Genomic DNA, 18,962 nt, shown 5'->3' on the forward strand with positions numbered 1-18,962 from the left:
GTGAGTTCCACCATTCTGAGTTCCAGGTCACTTATCCATTCTTCTGCCTCAGTTATTCTGCTATTGATTCCTTCTAGTGTATTCTCCATTTCAGTTATTATACTGCTCATCTCTGTTTTTTTGTTCTTTAATTCTTCTAGGTGTTTGTTCTTTAATTCTTCTAGGTCTTTGTTAAACATCTCTTGCATCTTCTTGATCTTTGCCTCCATTCTTTTTCCGAGGTCCTGGATCATCTTCACTATCATTATTCTGAATTCTTTTTCTGGAAGGTTGCCTATCTCCACTTCATTTAGTTGTTTTTCTGGGGTTTTATCTTGTTCCTTCATCTGGTACATAGTCCTCTGCATTTTCATTTTGTCTAACTTTCTGTGAATGTGGTTTTCCTTCCACAGGCTGCAGAATTGTAATTCTTCTTGCTTCTGCTGTCTGCCCTCTCATGGTTGAGGCTATCTAAGTGGCTTGTGCAAGTTTCCTGATGGGAGGGACTGGTGATGGGTAGAGCTGGGTGTTGCTCTGATGGGCAGAGCTCAGTAAAACTTTAAACCGCTTGTCTGCTGATGGGTGGGGCTAGGTTCCCTCCCTGTTGGTTGTTTGGTCTGAGGCGACCCAGCACTGGCGCCTACCCGGCTCTTTGGTGGGGCTAATGGCGAACTCTGGGAGGACTCATGCCAAGAGTATTTCCCAGAACTTCTGCTGCCAGTATCCTTGTCCCCACAGTGAGCCATAGCCACCCCCCACCTCTGCAGGAGACCCTCCAACACTAGCAGGTAGGTCTGGTTCAGTCTCCTATGGGGTCACTGCTCCCTTCCTTGTGTCCCAGTGTGCACACTACTTTGTGTGTGCCCTCCAAGAGTGGAGTCTCTGTTTCCCCCAGTGCTGTAGAAGTCCTGCAACCAAATCCCACTAGACTTCAAAGTCTGATTCTCTAAGAATTCTTCCTCCCGTTGCCGGACCCACATGTTGGGAAGCCTGACATGGGGCTCAGAACCTTCACTCCAGTGGGTGGACTTCTGTGGTATAAGTGTTCTCCAGTTTGTGAGTCACCCACTCAGCAGTTATGGGATTTGATTTTATTGTGATTGCACCCCTCCTACCGTCTCATTGCAGCTTCTCCTTTTTTTGGGATGTGGGTTATCCTTTTTGGTGAATTCCAGTGTCTTCCTGCCGATGATTGTTCAGCAGTTAGTTGTGATTCTGGTGCTCTTGCAAGAGGCAGTGAGCGCATGTCCTTCTGCTCCGCCATCTTGAACCCAAAAGCTCCGTTAGTGTAAATTTTGTATGTTATCTTAAAATGTGGGACTGGTCTCCCCCTCTCTACCTGTCTATTTTTTCTTTATTTTTCAGAATCATCTTACCATTTGAGGAATTTATTCTTCTGTGTAAAATTTTAATTTTCCAAGTCATCCCTCCCCCCAAAAATATGCAAGAATTTTGATTAGAATTGCCTTGAATTTACTGATTAATTTGAAGGGAATTTATATGTTGAAAATGAAAAATCACCTTCTTCATGAACATGGCGTGTTTCACCATTTGATTCTTTTCATAGGTACTTTAAAGTAACTTTAACATTTTCTCCATAATCTTTTTTGTACACTTCGTTAGACAATCCCTAGATACTTCACAGTTTTTGTTGCTTTTATAAATGGTATTAGTCTACATTTCTAGTTATTTATTGATGAGTCCCACTGATTTTTATTGCTGATTTTAGATCCAGAATTTTTTTGCATTATTTTCTTGGTTTTAGCACTTTGATAATCTTTTGAGTTTTGTATGCAAATAATATCTTTTTAAATAATAAAAATTCTATATCTTTCTTTCCAATCTTTATATTTCATGTATCTTTTTCTTGTGTTATTGCTTTGGTCAAGACGGTTGACCAATTGTCCAAGTTTGCCTGTGTCTGAGAAGGTTTCTAGGACTGAGCTACTTCACTTTTAATACTATAACTGTCCAGCCAAACCACTCAGGTTTCTCGGGACTGAGGAGTTTCCTAGGTTGTAGTGCTAAATCTGGGAAAATCCTGGGCAAACCAGGATGACTTGATTACCTGCCTGTAGGAACTGGTTGAATAGTAGCAGAAAGAATGGGAATCACTATCTTGTTCCCTGCATTAAAGGTAATGTGGCTAATGATCTCCATTAAATAGGAAATCCTATTCCCTATAGGGTGTTTTTGTCATTTTTATTGGAGTATAATTTACAATGTTGTGTTAGTTTCAGGTACAGCAAAGTAAATCAGTTATACATATACATATATCCACTCTTTTTTAGATTCTTTTCCCATATAAGCCATTACAGAGTATTGAGTAGTTTCTTGTGCTATACAGTAGGTCCTTATTAGTTATCTATTTTATATATAGATAGGGTTATTTTTTAATAGTCTTTTTTAAAGTTAAATAAGTTAATTTCTATCGCTTGTTTTCTAACCATTTTAAGCATGAATAATTGTTGACATTTATCCACTTCTCTGTCTACACCTGTCAAGATGATAGATTTTATTCTGAGTTGAATCATCCTGGCATTTTGGGGACAGATACAATTACATTATAATACAATTTTTATGACCTGCTGTATTTGCTTAGCTAATATGTTCTTTTGGATATTCACATCTATGTTCATTAGTGGAACTGGACTATAAACTTAATAGTTTATTAAGTTGATTAACTTAAAGTTGCATAAACTTTCCCTTTTAACTTTTTTTTTCTGCAATAATGTGTGTAAGAAATAAATTATCTCATCCTTGACAGCTTGATTGAATTCATATGTAAAACTATCAGGGACTGGGGACGAGGGAAATTTTGAAAATCCATTTCAATTACTTTAGTGGTTATTCTAGTTTTCCCTTATTTTTGTCTTTTTTGCCACTTAAGGAGAAACTTATCTCTTATATTACTTATTTTAAAATTTATTCAAGTATTATTTGCAAAATATTCTTTTATTGTTCAGCTTCACTGAGATATAATTGACATATAACATTGCGTGTAAGTTTAAGGTATACAATGTGTTGATTTAACATACTTTCATATTGCTATATAATCACCACTGTAGTGTTAGCTAATACCTCTATCGTGTCACAAAATTACCATTTTTTCCTGCAGTGAGAATATTTAAGATCTACTCACTTAGCAGCTTTTAACTACATAATAGAGTATTGCTAATTATAATCACATTGCTGTGCATTAAATCCTCAAAACTTGTTCATCTTCTAGCCAAGAGTTTGTACTCTGACAAATATCTCCCCAGTTCCCCCACCCCTCAGCCCCCAGTAATCACCATTCTACTCTGTTTCTACAAGTGTGACTTTTTTAGATTTCACATGTAAGTGACATCATAAAGTATTTATATTAATTATGTATTACATGTATATTTACTCCAACTTTTCACTCTGCATTTTGCTTATTTAAATATCCTATCATTTGTTCTTATAGGTCCTGCCATTGTTTTACCTATTTATCTTTTGAAAGAACAAGTTTCAGGAGCTGTGTATCCTCTCTAATTCTTTATGCAATCATATTTTATTCAATTCTACCTTTACCTTTATTATTTCTTTTCTTCTTGTTTCTTAGGATTTACTCTGCTGCTCTTTACCTCACTTCTTAATTTGAATGTTGAGCTAATTTATTTTAATTGTTCTTTTTTTCTCTGATAAATGTTTCAAATTTATTAATTTCCTTCTCATCTGCCTCCCACAGGTGTTAACATGTAGTGTTTTCATTGCCATTTAATGTAAATATTTTATAGTTTCCCTCATTGTTTTCTCTTTTTTATTTAATAGTATGAATACTGTGTTTAGTATGCTGTCTAAACTTTAGGCTTTGTTGTTGATTTCCAATTTTCTTAAATTCAGAACATATTTCATGTTCTAAATGATACTGAGTTTTTGGAATTTATTAAGGCCCTCTTGTTTAGTGAACTTTGTGCGACCTTGATATGCTTGATAACTTGAAACAGTACATTCAATGGACATAGGTTCAAAGTTATTTTCCATCAACTATTTGGAGATATTTTATCACTGTCTTCTTGCATCCAGTATTACTGTTGAAAAGACTGATACCATCACTTACTTTGTAGGTATCTGGTTCTTCCTGGCTGAAGCATTTGGAAGCTATTGCTGTCTTTTATGTCCTCAAAAGTCAATATAATGGGGCTAAATGTAGCTTTTTCTTATTAATTCTATTAGCTCCTAAGGATTTATATCTTTGTCCAATTCTTATTATTTCTTCTTATTCATTAGTTCTTATTCATTATTTTTTCTGTTACTTTCTCTCCTCCATTTATTCTTTGCTCTCCTTCTGAAAGTCCTTTTAGCTAGCCATTGATACTTCTACTTCTATCCTCTCTCTTAATCTTTCTTTCACTCTTTCCATTATTTATCATCTCTTGACATCTTCCAGGAGAGTTCTTCACCTTGATAGTACAGTTCACTTGTTTGTTCTTCAGCTATATTAAGTTTATTATTCAACATATCCATGCAGTAATTTAGTTTAACAATATCCAATTCCAAGAATATCCAATTGGATTTGAACAATATTCAAACCCAATTCCTCCAGCTGTTGCTTCATAACTGCCTAGTCTACTTCATGTTTCCCATGCTCTGTTATCTCTCTGATAGCATAGACTATGTTTACTTTAAACCTTTGCTGTATGTGTTCCATTAATTCTACATCCTCTTTTATGTGTGTTCTATTTGTGCCTTTCCTTCTTAGGGCTTGTTCTCCTTATATGTCTCATGATTTCTCCATGATACGTTTTTAGTTCTTATTCTCCTAGACTGAGGTATGCAAGGGCCTGTAGTATCTCCCTGTGAGTGGGGGTGAGATTCTGAATGCCAGACTGTGAAATCCAGGGTGGGGACCCTCTAGCAGATTAATTATGTAATAGTTTCCCAGTTACCCTTCTTCTGCACATATAATAAAGTCTTGGCATCTATTTCCAGGAGCTGGGAATTGTTTAGAAAGATCATAGGATGTTACTGTAGCTTATTTTTGGCTGAAAAGACCTGCAGAATAAAGGAAAACTGGAAGAGCCTACCTAAAGAATCTTGGGAAATCAAATGAACTCATTTTTTTATTCTTATCACTTTCTTTGATACCTTCAGCTTTAAAATTGGCTCCAAATAAATGTATTCTATGATGCTAACACCAGAATGTGGCACAGACGATTATTTTTATTTGAGTATAAAAAGGCCTGTCTTACATATTAAATTTATATATCTTCTTAAATATTTCCCAGAGCCATCCCTAATTTTGAGGAGGCAATAGAGAAACATTTTTCCCTAATCAACCATAGGAGACACTCTAAAGTGTGGTCTAACAGGTGAAAAAAATAAACCCTATTAGCTGAAACAAAAAGTATAGGCTATGATAATCTATAAAAATTGGTTACCTGCCATGATACAGCTTTTATAGAAGGAGGAAATAGAAGGATGCAATTATGACTATTAGACATCTGACTAGGGCAACTATAATACTCAATTTCCTGTCAGTAAAGCAATAGTGATATTTGATCCACACATGCCCTCATACTAACAGTAAAATAGCCACTTTAAAAGGGAGTACATTTCATGGGGCATTTACAGCTTAATGATTAAGGGCAGAGACATTCTTGTCAGTCAGCTAAACTTTCAGTGCTGACACTTCACAACTATATGGCCTTGGACAAGTGACTTCACCCCCCTTGTTTTTATTTCTTTGTCTGTAAAACAGAGTTAACAATAGCACATACCCCTGTAGTGATGTTATGGGAATTTAAGCAGAGAGTGCATGCAAAATACATGACACATGGTACCACCCCCAAAACATTACTGATCACTATCTTGAGTGAACATGAAAATCAAGCATAATATATAGACTTTCTAATTATGGTGGGTATTGGCCAAAGATTACTAGGGTTTGAGCAGTTCAAAGAAACATTTTTTTTCTAAGCAATTGAGTAAGCACTTTAACTCAGTCAATAGATAGAATGCAATTTGCAATTCAAAGTTGATTTAGAGCTCTAAACAGGGGAAGTGATGTGGTCAAAATGAACACGAAAATAGGCATGAAATAGTTTGAAAAGCAAAATCTCAACCACGATAAACTTGGAAGAACAGTTGCCAGCGTGAGCCAGGAAGCACCTTTGGATTGTTTATGTTTTTAATGATTTGAGATAGCACTTAACCTAGAATTTATTTTTACACTCTCGAAACTACGACACTACAGAAAGAAGACAGTTCACATTTTTTACAATAGGATGTAATTCCTGATATAATTAGTGGCCAGTTCATGAAAAGCTTATGTAAATTACAATGATAACAATCCAGAATAATAATCAAAGGAAACTGAGACTGTACCAAAGCAGGAATTCACTTTAACAGCTCCTGGCTAAGAGTTTCATCCATGTTTTAAATTAAGAATTGGTTTATGAAATTAATAATTTTAATAGTTAAGGGAGAAAGAGATAAAAAATCAATGTGAGCCAGTTGTGTGTGTGGTGGGGATAGAAAGAATAACAGCCCCCCAAGATGTCCACGTCCCACTCCCCAAATTTGTGAATATGTTATATGGCAAAATCATGTTACATGATTTTATCTGTTCAGTTGCAGATGAAATTACTGTGGCTTATCAGCTGATAACTAAAATGGTAAGATTTTCCTGGACTATTCAGGTAGGTACTATCTAATCACACAAGTCCTTAAGCTTGGAGACCCTTTCCACGCTGGGTTAGAGATGTGGTGTGAGAAGGACTAAACCTGCTGTTGCTGGCTTTGAAGATGGACGAAAGGGCCACAAGCCAAGGAACATGATGGCTTCTAAAAACAGGGAACCACCCCTAGCTAACAGCCAGCAAAAAGCAGGATCTCAGTTGCACGACTGCAAGGAATGGGACTATGCCCACAACCTGAATGAGTAAAGAAACAGGTTGTCCCCTAGAACCTCCAGAAAGAAATGCAGCCCAGCCAGCACCTTGATTGTAGCTCAGTATGACGGGTGATGGAATTCTGACCAATAAAACTTTAAGCTAATAAATTTGTGTTGTTTTAAGCCTCTAAGTATGTATATGGCAAATTGTTGCAGCAGCAATAGAAAACCAACACTAGAGAGAGACAGAGATTTTAAAAAGACAACTGCTGAAACAGTGAAACTCTCAAATTTTATTACAAAAAGCTAATTGGTAACAGTGACACAGAACTCTGTGCTAGGGTCCTAGCAAAAACCTCAGAACACCTGCCCAGATTCCTGTTCTCGAAAGCAGGCCCTTCCTCTTGATGAATATTATCCTTCCATCCCAACTCAGCTCAGCAGCACACACAGAGGGGCTAAGCAAGCCCCAGGAAGACAGAATACTCAAAGAAATGCTGCTCAACTACATGTTAAGTCCTGGGCACCAGAACTGTGGATGCTAAAATCAAGGAAGGGTCACTCAGTTCAAAACAAAGGAAATTCTCTCTCAGGAGTAGGACTCTAAGATCGATTTGAAAGGTGAAAATTGCAGGTAATAAAAATTATGCTTGATAAATCTCTTAAATTGCCCATAAAGCACAGTTTACACTGTTTTGTGTATTTAACTCAACAAAGTAACATGTGTATGTGAATATGTAATGTATTTAATAATGTATGTAATGTACGTAAGGAATATGTTCACAAAATTTCATTCTACAGGGTTTCTTTATTTTACCAAACACAACTGAATTAGCGTAAGCTCAGTGCATCCCCATAGTATACACAAATGTATATACACTCATTCACATAGGATGTATAGTAGTTAGATAAGTGGTAAGCTATAAATACACATACAGATGTGGATATAGACAGTCATCCTGGACCTCTGCCCTTCTCTTTCAACCTACATGTGAAGTGTTGGCAAATTTTTTCAGTTTTACCTTCAGATGAATCCATTTGCACGACCTCCATCGCTGGTTCAAACCACCATCATCTCTCACCTGAATCATTGTACTACTGTAGTCTACTTAATGGTTTCCCTGTTTCACTCTTGATACCCTCAGTCTATTCTCAACACAGCTGCCAGAGTGACCCTGTTAAAACACAGGTCAGATCAAGTCCCTGCTCTGTTCAAAATGCTCCAATGGCTCCCATCCCAGAGTAAACAACAGATTTCTTACAAAGACCTACAGAACCCTGCTTGATTCGGTCTCCCTTTTCCTCTCTCACTCCAACACCTGAATGTTTCCCTGGCTCTCTCAGCTGCAGCCATTGCAACCTCTTTGTTGTGCCTCAAACCCACGGGGCACATTTTCAATATCACAGCCTTGCACTTCTTCTCCCTGCTTGGAATATTCATCCCTCAAATGCTCACAGGACTTCTACCCTTATTTCTTCATGTCTTTATTCACATGTTACCTTCTTAGAGATACCTTCCCTGCCCAAACTTTTGAAAATATCAACCCACCCAATCTCTTTTCTTAGCACTTTCCACTACTAAACATAATGTATATTTTACTAACTCATCTTGCTTATTGTATATCTGCTTCGCCGACATATACAGTTCATGAAGGTATGGATTATTTTAAATCTTTTGGTTTGCTGTAATACCCCCAGCACCTAAATAACGTCTAGATCATAGTTGATGATCATCAAGTATTTGTTGACTGAATCAATAAATAAATACACACAGATCCTTGAGGGGTTCCATTAACTTAAGTCTATGTAAAGATGAGAAAGGGTTAATTGGTAATGATCAAGCCTATACTACATTTTGTACCAGACACAGTTTGTTGAGTGAAATTACATAAGTTATATAGTTTATTGAATGAAGTTACACAAATGTGAAGAGAATATAAGGATTCTTATGCCTATCTCTAATTGCTCTTAACCAGCAATAAACCTCAACCAATTTGGCTGTAGTGGACAGATCCTATGACAGATTCTGTTTCCTGCCCCCTGGAAATCATATCCCTTCTCTTTGGGTATGGGTGGGACCTGCCACGTGCCTCTAACCAAAGGACTATAGTCAAAGGGACTATGTCACTCCCTTGATTAAGTGATATTATACGGCAAAGGTGAAAGGATTTGCAGATGTAATTAAAGTCCCAGATAAGTTATTTGGAGTTAATCAAAAGGGAAATTATCTGGGTGGGTCTGACTTAATCAGGTAAGAGTCCTAATAAGAGAGACTGGGTCCTTCCTCAGGGGAGAGACTCTTCTTGCTAGCTTGAGGAAGTAAGCAGCCATGTTGAGGAAGTCCACATGGGCAGTCTCCATCCTACACACAGCAAAAAATGGGGTCTTAGTCATAAGCCACAAAGAAGTGAATTCTGCCAACAACAGAAATGAGATGAGAAGATTCTTCCCCCGTCAGGCCTCTGTATGAGAATATAGCCTGACTGATACCTTGATTGGAGCCTTGCGAGACTGAGCAAAAGACCCAGCTAAGCTGTGCCCAGACTCTTGACCCCATGGAAACTTCAAGATAATAAATGTGTGTTGTTTTAAGCAACCAATCTGTGGTTACTTGTTACACAGCAATAGAAAACTAATATCGGGGCTAAGGCAGCACTTCTGGTGCAGGATTGATCTTATTGTCCACACTGTCATTTGCCAGGGTGTCCACACTTTCCTTTAGTTATTATTGAAGACAGAAAGTCCATGATTTTGATTATGTGCTTGTTCAAAGTAGTTTTTGAGGTCTGAGTCTTCATTAAACTATTTCTGTGGAAGGATTTGCCACCTTCCAGTATGTAGTACTTATTGCTGATTATCTGCTTTACTTATTAACAAAAATGGCTTTTGGATCCAGTACTCTACCTCATTAATCTTAGCCAGCTACATTATTTCAATCTTTTTTTTCCTTCTGGCATTATCAGTATTAGTATATCTGCCACGGTTAGAAGAAGGATGCCTTAATCTTCTTTGCCAAGTAAAGTTACTTCATGTTGGGAGTCTAAACTGAGAATAAACCCACTATCACACAGAACCCTGGGCACTGTGTTGCTTCCTCTGTGAGATCTGTCACTCTTCCTCCTGGTGCTGAAGCAGCTAAGGAGCATCACCGTTTAAGAAGTCCACTTTGCAATATAATTCTAGTCTTATCTAAACAAGCCTCATTTCACTTTCTCCTCCTCTCTTTTTCTTCTCCTTGTTGTTCAGTGTGCGCTGAAGACTTCTTGAAAGCGCAGAGAAGAAAAGAAGAAAAAGGGGGAAGATGGGACAATGGGAGGAAATGAAGAAGGAGGCAATGAGGGAAGTTGAATACAGCTTCTACTTTGTCATGCACTGTGCTTAATATTTTCATATAAATAATTCCATCTAATCTTTGTTAAATGGGTATGATTTCCTCCTTTTTACAGAATAAAAAACAGGCTGGGAGAGGCTGAATGAATTATTCAGAGTTATAATGAGAGTAATGGTTCCATAGACGTTTCTACAAGTTCTCTTTAAAAGTAAGCTGTGTTTTGAATTGTTTTCATTGTGTGTGTTGTTCTGTTGTTGACTTTAGTTTATTTTCAGCAATTATCATATGTGAGGAGGCTATGCATGTTTCAAAGATTCTTATTAAATTCCAGGAACAAAATGTGGTAAAATTACCGAAAAAATTGATATATGCAATTACTAATTTCTAAGGAAAAAAGTATTTTCTATACTGCAGCATAATGAATGTCCCATCTGCAATAACTTAATTTTAACCAATTTTACGTGCATAATACTTCTAATATTTTCTTCTTATCTCTAGGTTAAAAGTTATCACCAGAGTACCAGAGTCTTCTGTTTTGTACATATTATCAAATGTTTACTGTGCAGTGCCAGCTGTTTAAAATTGTCTCCTGTGGCTAGAGCTAAAACCCAGAAAACAAGACAACAAAGCAAAAAATAAAGGAGATGTCATGTTGCCATTAAAAATTCGTTCTAGTAAAGCATCCATAAGAATATATTGTTGATAATTTCTCAATGTTATATTTCCAACGAGACATCAGAGAAAAAGGAAATCCATTGTTATAACTTAACGGAATGAAAACGCTTTCACTGAAAATCTGGTTTTTCAGTTGGACTTGTATTGATAATCCAGTAATTGTCAAGAGGTGCAATGAGTGAGGAAAGAGAGAAAATTACTCTAAACCAAGAAAATATCGAAGACTTAACCCTTTTCTAACCAACCTAGAAGGAGAAAGAGGAAAGAGCAGAAGACTTCTGGTTCTTGGTTTCAAGGGAATTTTCTGGCATCCAAAGCCAGAAAAATCCTGCACCCCAACTATTGAAATGGAAAGGATACGTGTTGTATCAGCAAAGTACTCAGGCTCTGGACTCAAGTCTGCCTGAATTCCAGCACAGCTTCTGCCTCTCCTTGTCACTAAACACGTCCTGGTTTTTTCTCTTTTGCTTCCTGTTTCTGTATCTGTATGGTGACAGTAATAGTACTGCCTACTCAGAGTATGGTTTTGAGCATTAAAAAGACAATACATGTAGTTAATTTAGAACAGTGCCTGGCATTTAGTAAGCTCAATAAATGGTGGATGTTGGTTGGTGCTATTATTAATTAGCAAAAGCAATTCATCACAGCAAAGCAGTGACATGTTTGGGATCTAGAGCCAGAAAACCTGGGTTCACATCCTGGTTCCATCACTTACTAGATGTGTAATCTTGGGAAATGTGTAATCTTAAACTCTCTATACCTCAGTTTCCTCATCTTCAATGTGAGATTTATACTAACAAATACTTCATAGGGTATTTACGAGTATTAAGTAAGTTAATATTTGAAAAGTGCTTAGAACTGGAATATCAGGGCTTATTATATTCAAAAAATAAATAAGTAATTCAAACTAGACCCATCTTGCACCATCCAACTGCTATAACAGGAGGTCTGCTCCAATCAAGCGAGTCCAGTTGCCAGTGCACTTAAAACTGTTCCTTGTGTATAAACATTCTTAAGGAAAACACATAAGACTCAGAGCAAATTTTTAAAATTTCTGAAGCACAGGTTTTTTACCCTAACTTTACTCCAGCTCCAAAGAACAGATATAATTTCCAGAGGTGTTCTAGCTGATGCCATTCCTTTTCAGATCTTTGTCTCCACATAATAATTATCACCTAATTTCCTTCCACATGAAAGTGGACTCTTAGACTTCCTGAATTCATTCTTGAAACAAGGCCAAAACATTAATTCACATGCAATCTTTTCCTAGTTTGAAAATTCCTCTTTCTTTTTCAATTAGAGGAACTTGGATATATAAAGGGAAAATTCAAAAAAGAAAGGTGAAAATGGAAGGGAATCAAATCTTTTAAAACTTACCTTAGGGACTTCCCTTCTGGTCCAGCGGTTAAGTGCTTCCACTCTGTGCTTCCATTGCAGGGGGCACGGGTTCAATCCCTGGTCAGGGAACTAAGATCCCACATGCCATGCTGTGCGGCCTAAAAAAAAAAAAAAAAAAAAAAAACTTATCTTACATATCTCTTTTTTTTTTTTTTATTTTTCAATTTTTTTCTTTTACACCTTTATTGGAGTATAATTGCTTTACAATGTTGTGTTAGTTTCTGCTGTATAACAAAGTGAATCAGCTATGTGTATACATATATCCCCATATCCCCTCCCTCTTGAGCCTCCCTCCCACCCTCCCTATCCCACCCCTCTAGGTCATCACAAATCATCGAGCACATCTCTTCTTATAAAAAGCATCCAGTAATTCCCCAGGATAACAGAGGTGATCTCTTGATGACAGGATAATATTGTGGAAAAAATTCAATGGTAAGCAATTCCATTGTTTTATAATCATGTGTAGTATAGATTATGCTGCAGTAACAAATAAACCAAATTCCAGTGGTTTAACACAGCAAAGTTTTCCTTCTCACTCAAGTGACAATCCAATAAAATTGGGTGGCCCTCTTGGGTAGCTCACTTCCAAGAAATGACTCAGGGATCCAAGTAACTCCTATCATGTGAGTTCATCATCATATGATCATGTGATCACATCATCACATGATCAGATACATAAACTGTAAAGAGAATGCTATATTTTAAGACCAGGCCTAAAAATCATGTCTGTCAACATTTCATTAGCCAGAACTAGCCACATGGTCCTAACTCAAGAGTATAAAGGAAGCAGAGATGTGTAGTTTTCCTGAGTTTCGAGGAACAGAAATAAGATTGCTGAACATCTAGTCAATCCCTGCCACAGTGGTTGTTTGCTTACTCTACTTTGAGCTCCTTGAGGAGACAGGACTTTCTTATCAATCCCACCAACATATCACTAACAATAATTGTGTGGGTTAGTAAATATTTATTAAATAAACTAATGAAAAATACCACCCCTACTTGTATTCCTGTCCTTCTGGTGAGTTTACTGGGTTGTTCCTTGCTGTTTGTTTGTTTGTTTGTTTGTTTGTTTTAATAGAAGAGATAACTCCCTTCTAATTACAGTCTTCTCAACTGCTCAGCCTGGGACAAAGGCTGCCCTCCCCCACCCCCTTGGCTAGTCTGCAAAGCAGGGCTGGAGTAAATTGTGGAAGTCAAATCAGAAACAAAGCAACAGCCAGATGCCGCAGGGCAGAGTGAAGCATCTGCACTTTATGACAACATGGGTTTAGGAACAAAAAGCATTTTTGGATATCAGATCAGAGATAAAAATATTCTGATTGGATAAATAGTACGGGTGACAGAATCATTCTGGTGTCAAAAGAAAGAAGGACTGAAAGGAAAGATACAGGACATTTAGCTAAAATAAGAACATAATCTGGTTAAAATCTCTTTATACAGGTTATTTTTTCTTAGGGTGACACCAGGCATGCTCCATTTAATCTCTAAACCAGAACATAACCATATCTGACATGCTTTGGCAGAGACAGTAACCCGCCTTGTTTAGCAATAGTTTTTTCTTGTCCTGCTTATCCTCAAAAAAGAGGACCTGAAGCGCTCACTGATATATGTCTTCCATCTGAGTCTACTACTTTATATTATATATCTACCATAGATCCAGTCCTGTGCCCAAGACTGTGAGATTAAAACAAAGCCTATAGTGCACTCTCTGTCCTCAAGTATTTTGTCAGCTCATCACAGGGAGGAGGCATTGGATGATATCAGTAACTAGGTCACTTGAGCCAAAATACATATATTTAACTGTGTGTTTAAGTCAGGATGAGTCCCTTAATCTTTCTGAACCTCAATGTCCTAATCAACAAAATGAGAATATTGAATCAGGTGATGTCTAAATGCCCTACTCAGCCCAAGGTTCTAGGATACTATTCTCTGTGCTTAATAATATTGTAATTGAAAGTTTCAGAATCGTATTTAGGTACAAGAGGACCAAAAGAGTTTGTTCACTGAGAAAATGAAAAGAATTTCTACTAAGGATATTGGAATCCGTGAGTGTCTGTTTGGTGGCTCACCTCTGACCTATTCTTAAATGATCATCACCTCCTTCAAAACAATGAACAGATGATCCCTCCCCAGGCTATGGAATCTGCATTTACAAAGTTTTAAGTGGTTGGTTCCCACAGCTGTGAGGTCACTTAGTGTTCTGTGCGGTTCATGACTTTCCTGAGCTCCAATGAGGTGATCCAGTGGTTTGCATTACCACTATCCCTTGTGAAATGATTCTATATATGTGTTAGGCTTTCTCTTCCTGAAAATGTTTACAAATGTGAGCTGCTTTCATTCCTTACAAGAAGGAGAATGGGGTGGCCAAACAGGACCATAATCTTTGGAATCAAGCAGACCTGTATTTGAACCCCCAACCTGCTGCTTACTAGTTATGTTGCCTGGGACAAATTATTTAACATCTCTGAGATTCAAGTTTTTAAATTTGTATATAAATAATACAGATTCCCCAGAATTTCTCTGAAAGAATATTTGTGGGACATATCTAACATAGTAGATGCTCAAAGAATGGCAGTTGGGTTTGTTTGTTTGTTATTATTGTTTTAAGGGAGAGAACCCTGTGCGGAGGTTTGGAGATTAAATAAATTAACCAAGTCTGAGTCTACATAGCTACTACATGGCACAGACTTTGAAAGTACTCCTGCCTGATTCTTTCCATTTTCTATCATCTCCACCCCTCATTGAGTTTCTTCCAGTGATTTTATTGGACAATATTCCTTGAACTTTTATTCTGATCAGAGTTTTGGAGGAATGCTAAGGGCAGTTTATTATAGAATCTAGTCCTGTAAATTTTGTTAGACTAAATAAAAGACCATGACTTGCTCAAGATGACCTGGCTACTTGGGGGCTGAGGTCTTCTGACTCAGCACCCAGTTCTCTTTGCCTAAGGAGAGGATAAATATTAGTGTTTTTGTCACATTATTAATGACTTGACCACAATATTGCTTTTAATAAAAATTCTTTCAACCCCTACACATTATCTCTGTTTTGTAACAATTTGCATGTTTCCATTTTAAAGAATGTAATAACGGTTCACTTAATAATGATTCTGTTTTATTAAAGTTTGAATTATATGCAACCTCCAGAAAAAAATCTACAAAGACATGTCAATTTATAGAGAGATCAGGCCATAAACTCAGTACAAAATCTATCTTTAAATGTTTCCCAAAGTTGAAAACATGAGAATATAGGTCTTTTTTTCATAATAATAAACTTCCCAAATGCAGAAATTAAGCAGAAGTCTCCCTGAATCTACTGCTCCTCTGTTCAGCTATTTGTATCCCTGACCTAAGCAATACAACCTGTCAGTGAGAATAACTTTTACCAGCTTATTATTAGTCAAAGAAACAGATTGCCAATAGTAAGGTATTCCTTAGTATGAAAAGCTAAAGACTTTGGCTCCAAAGACTGGAGCCAAAATCTCTTCCAAAGCAGCCAGAACATATACCTTAAAGCTATGCATTCACACTCTTTGCAAAGTCAAGGGTGTAGCTTCTCATGGTCTACACTTTGTCACTGCTGGCTTTCACCTCAGGATATGGGGAAAAAGTCTGCCAAAGACAAATTAGAAAATGTAGTCTGACTGTAGAAGACAATGTCAAAATCAGGGACAAATGTGTGTAAAATCTCTGGATTTCTTCAAGAACCTCTTTTCCTCAAGTGGTTAAGAACAACCATTGGGAGCTCCCTAAAAGCAATCTGGTGTTAGGTACTGAGGGGGTAACACAAATAAGATTAATACTAAATTAAAAGCAACCCCTATCATCGTACATCTTGCTGTGAATCTAAGAGGAAAGAAGGCAACAGCAGGATGGAACAAAACATCATTAATGATTGAGCGCTCCCAAGGTTTTCTTTCCAAGTCAACTAAAAAGGAGTCTCTTTCTCTGCTAATGTTCTTTCCCTCTTCACCTTCTGAGGATAATCTTTTTTTGCCAGGGGGGTTTCTCTTGGATTTTGTGTTGCAATGATCATGTAGGGATGTGATGTGTAGGGTAAGGATACAAGTATGTAAGCTAAGGCTGGATAGGAATTCTTCAAGGAAGCTTAGATGAAAAAGAGGGGCAGGAGCAGTTGGGTATGTGAGAGAAGGAGTAGGTGAAAGAAGGATAAAAGGATTCTGAGAGTACCTTCTGGCCTCTTTATGGGGATTGAGAAATGCAGTTAGGAATCAGAGTTTCTTTGAAGTGTCTTTCTTTGCTGCTGAATCATGCTTCTTTGATCACCTTGCCACTCTGAGAATGAACTATATGAGTGTGGCCCTTTATTAGTTACCCAGAAATTTGGCTAAAGAAGTCTTTTAAGGTAATAGGTAGTGTGTTTAATTTATTGATCAGAAGCTCTGTGGCTGGATGCTTTTGGTGTGCTATACTTTTAGAGAAAGACATTGAAATAAGTGAATATAGGCAGGATGAATTCATGTATGATATCCAGGCTATGTCTTGGGTTCAAGTGACATTGTGTCTCTTTTCTTTGGTAGAGATAGATCTAGTCTGCAGGTATGAACATACCTAGAGCAACAACACATCCAAGCATCCTGATTTGTTTTTTAAAAGAATTTTGCATTGATGCTTGAAAAAAAGGTACGGGAGCCATTCATCATCGGAAATTACAACTTTTTTTTGGATTTTCGTACATTTAGATTACGGTTTGATATTGATTTTCTTTTTGAATCATCTTTAGGGAGGACATGACAGCATAATCAGTTCAGAGCTTGAATCTTCTAAGGGTTTTAATTTGGCCCTAATCTTTTGTTCTCAGTCAAACGTTCAAAAAATGATTTATCTACATTAACTTACTCTTTAAACTTAGGCAATTGAATTCAGAAACTTTAGGGAGATTGATGGTAAGGAGAGAGGCAACACAGTGTTGTGGAACATTAAACAAGTTTGAAGAAAACCTGGTTACCAGCCCCGAATCTATTATTTACTTGCTCTGCGATCTTGTGCAGTTTCCTAAAGCTCTCTGGGTCTCCTGTCTTATCTGTAAGCTGAAGGTGTTGGGCTAAAACAATGCTTTCCAACCTTTGTTTCTATCTGACATACCTGAGATCCACAACATTCTTACCTGAAACAATGGCTCATTTTGAGAGCTGTCCATAGGGGGTAGAGGCGACACAAAGAGAAGGAGGAAAAGTCTCTGAGCTTTGAAAAACTCCGCAAGTCATTTTTAAATTTCCTCCCCTCAACCCCTAGTGAAAAGTCATTGCACCTGAGGACATCTGGAATCCTTTGTGGCTCTGGAACTTCTATAACAAAGGTTTATTTTCTATGTCTGAATCTTTATAATTGCTATTGAAGATATATTCACAAATCATTTGAAATGTAAAGAAACCTAGGCTTAGAGAGTCTTAGCACCTTTCCCAGTGCCTTTGGGGAACCGCCATGGTTGCTGATACCATCCATGTTCCTGATCTTCCTATTGCATGAAGCTGAGCTTCTGATGCAGAGTAAGATCACACAAGTTTACCCCATTGGCATTCAAGGCATCTTTCTTAGAGGAAAATAGTTGTCCTCTTTGGTATCAACCCAGAGACCCTTTATTTCATTAGGTTCAATAAACAGTGGCTGAATAATAACAAAAGAATAATAAAGGATAATATTTATTAAGTACCTACTATGCATCAGGCACTGTTGTGTTTATAGATGTTTTTCACACATAAACCTATTTAATCTTCCCCAAAACCCTAAAATGAAGATACTGTTATTTCCATTTTATAAATGAGTTAGCTGAGGCATAGAACCCCAAATTACACAGCTAGTAAATGCTATAGGCAGAATATGAACTCAGGTATTCAGTCTCCAGGGCCCTCATTCATAATTACTCTGCCATGCTGATTCTTGAAAGATCTTCTTAAAGATTTTATATCTGTTTTATTATCCAGGTTGTATAATAGCTATAGAATCATGAAATCAGGAGGCCAGTGGAAAAACATGAGAGAAAGACAGCAAAGCATCATGAGAGAAGGTGAAAAAAAAAAAAAAAGAGATGGGGATTTAAGATGGAATTCTGGTTCTTCCCCTTGCTAGCTGTGTGATCTCAGTCAAGTTACTAAATCGTTCTGTGTCCAAGTCTCCTTACATTTTACATGGCTTTGACAAGAGCACTACTTCAAAAGACTTTTGTCAAAATTAGAAGAGTTAATGCCCAGTGCTCCACACTTAGCACAGCACCTAACATCTCCCACACAGGAACCAAACATTCTGAGATCCCTTTTGCAGCTCTCTCTCGAGCCAAACAACTCTAGCGTGTGTAAAAATAAAGTGTTCAAGGTAAAACAATATGTTCAGTGATATGGATCACCCAGTACAAGACTGTGTGTTGTAACCATGGTGATGGTTTTATATTTTATCTTTAGGAGATATCGTTCTTTAAAAGCCTTTCAATGAGGTGTACATCCTTGACTAGTGCTGACGGCAGCTCTCCTTTTGTTCATTCAATTAAATTCAACAGCTTTTATTGAACACCCCCCTCTTCTCTTTCTTTCTGGTTCAAGCTCTCATTGTTTCTAACTTGGTTGTTTTTTTTTTCAGCCTCCTCCTACCTTGTTCCACTGCCTCCTGTCCCTAACCCTCCATCCCAAATTTATCCCTTTCTTCTACACTGCTACCAGTGCTACCTTTATGATAAGCACAACCCAACCAGATCAGATCCTTCCAT

Source organism: Balaenoptera ricei, chromosome 5 (genome assembly GCF_028023285.1).
Source record: "Balaenoptera ricei isolate mBalRic1 chromosome 5, mBalRic1.hap2, whole genome shotgun sequence".
NCBI classification, from domain to species: Eukaryota; Metazoa; Chordata; class Mammalia; order Artiodactyla; family Balaenopteridae; genus Balaenoptera; species Balaenoptera ricei.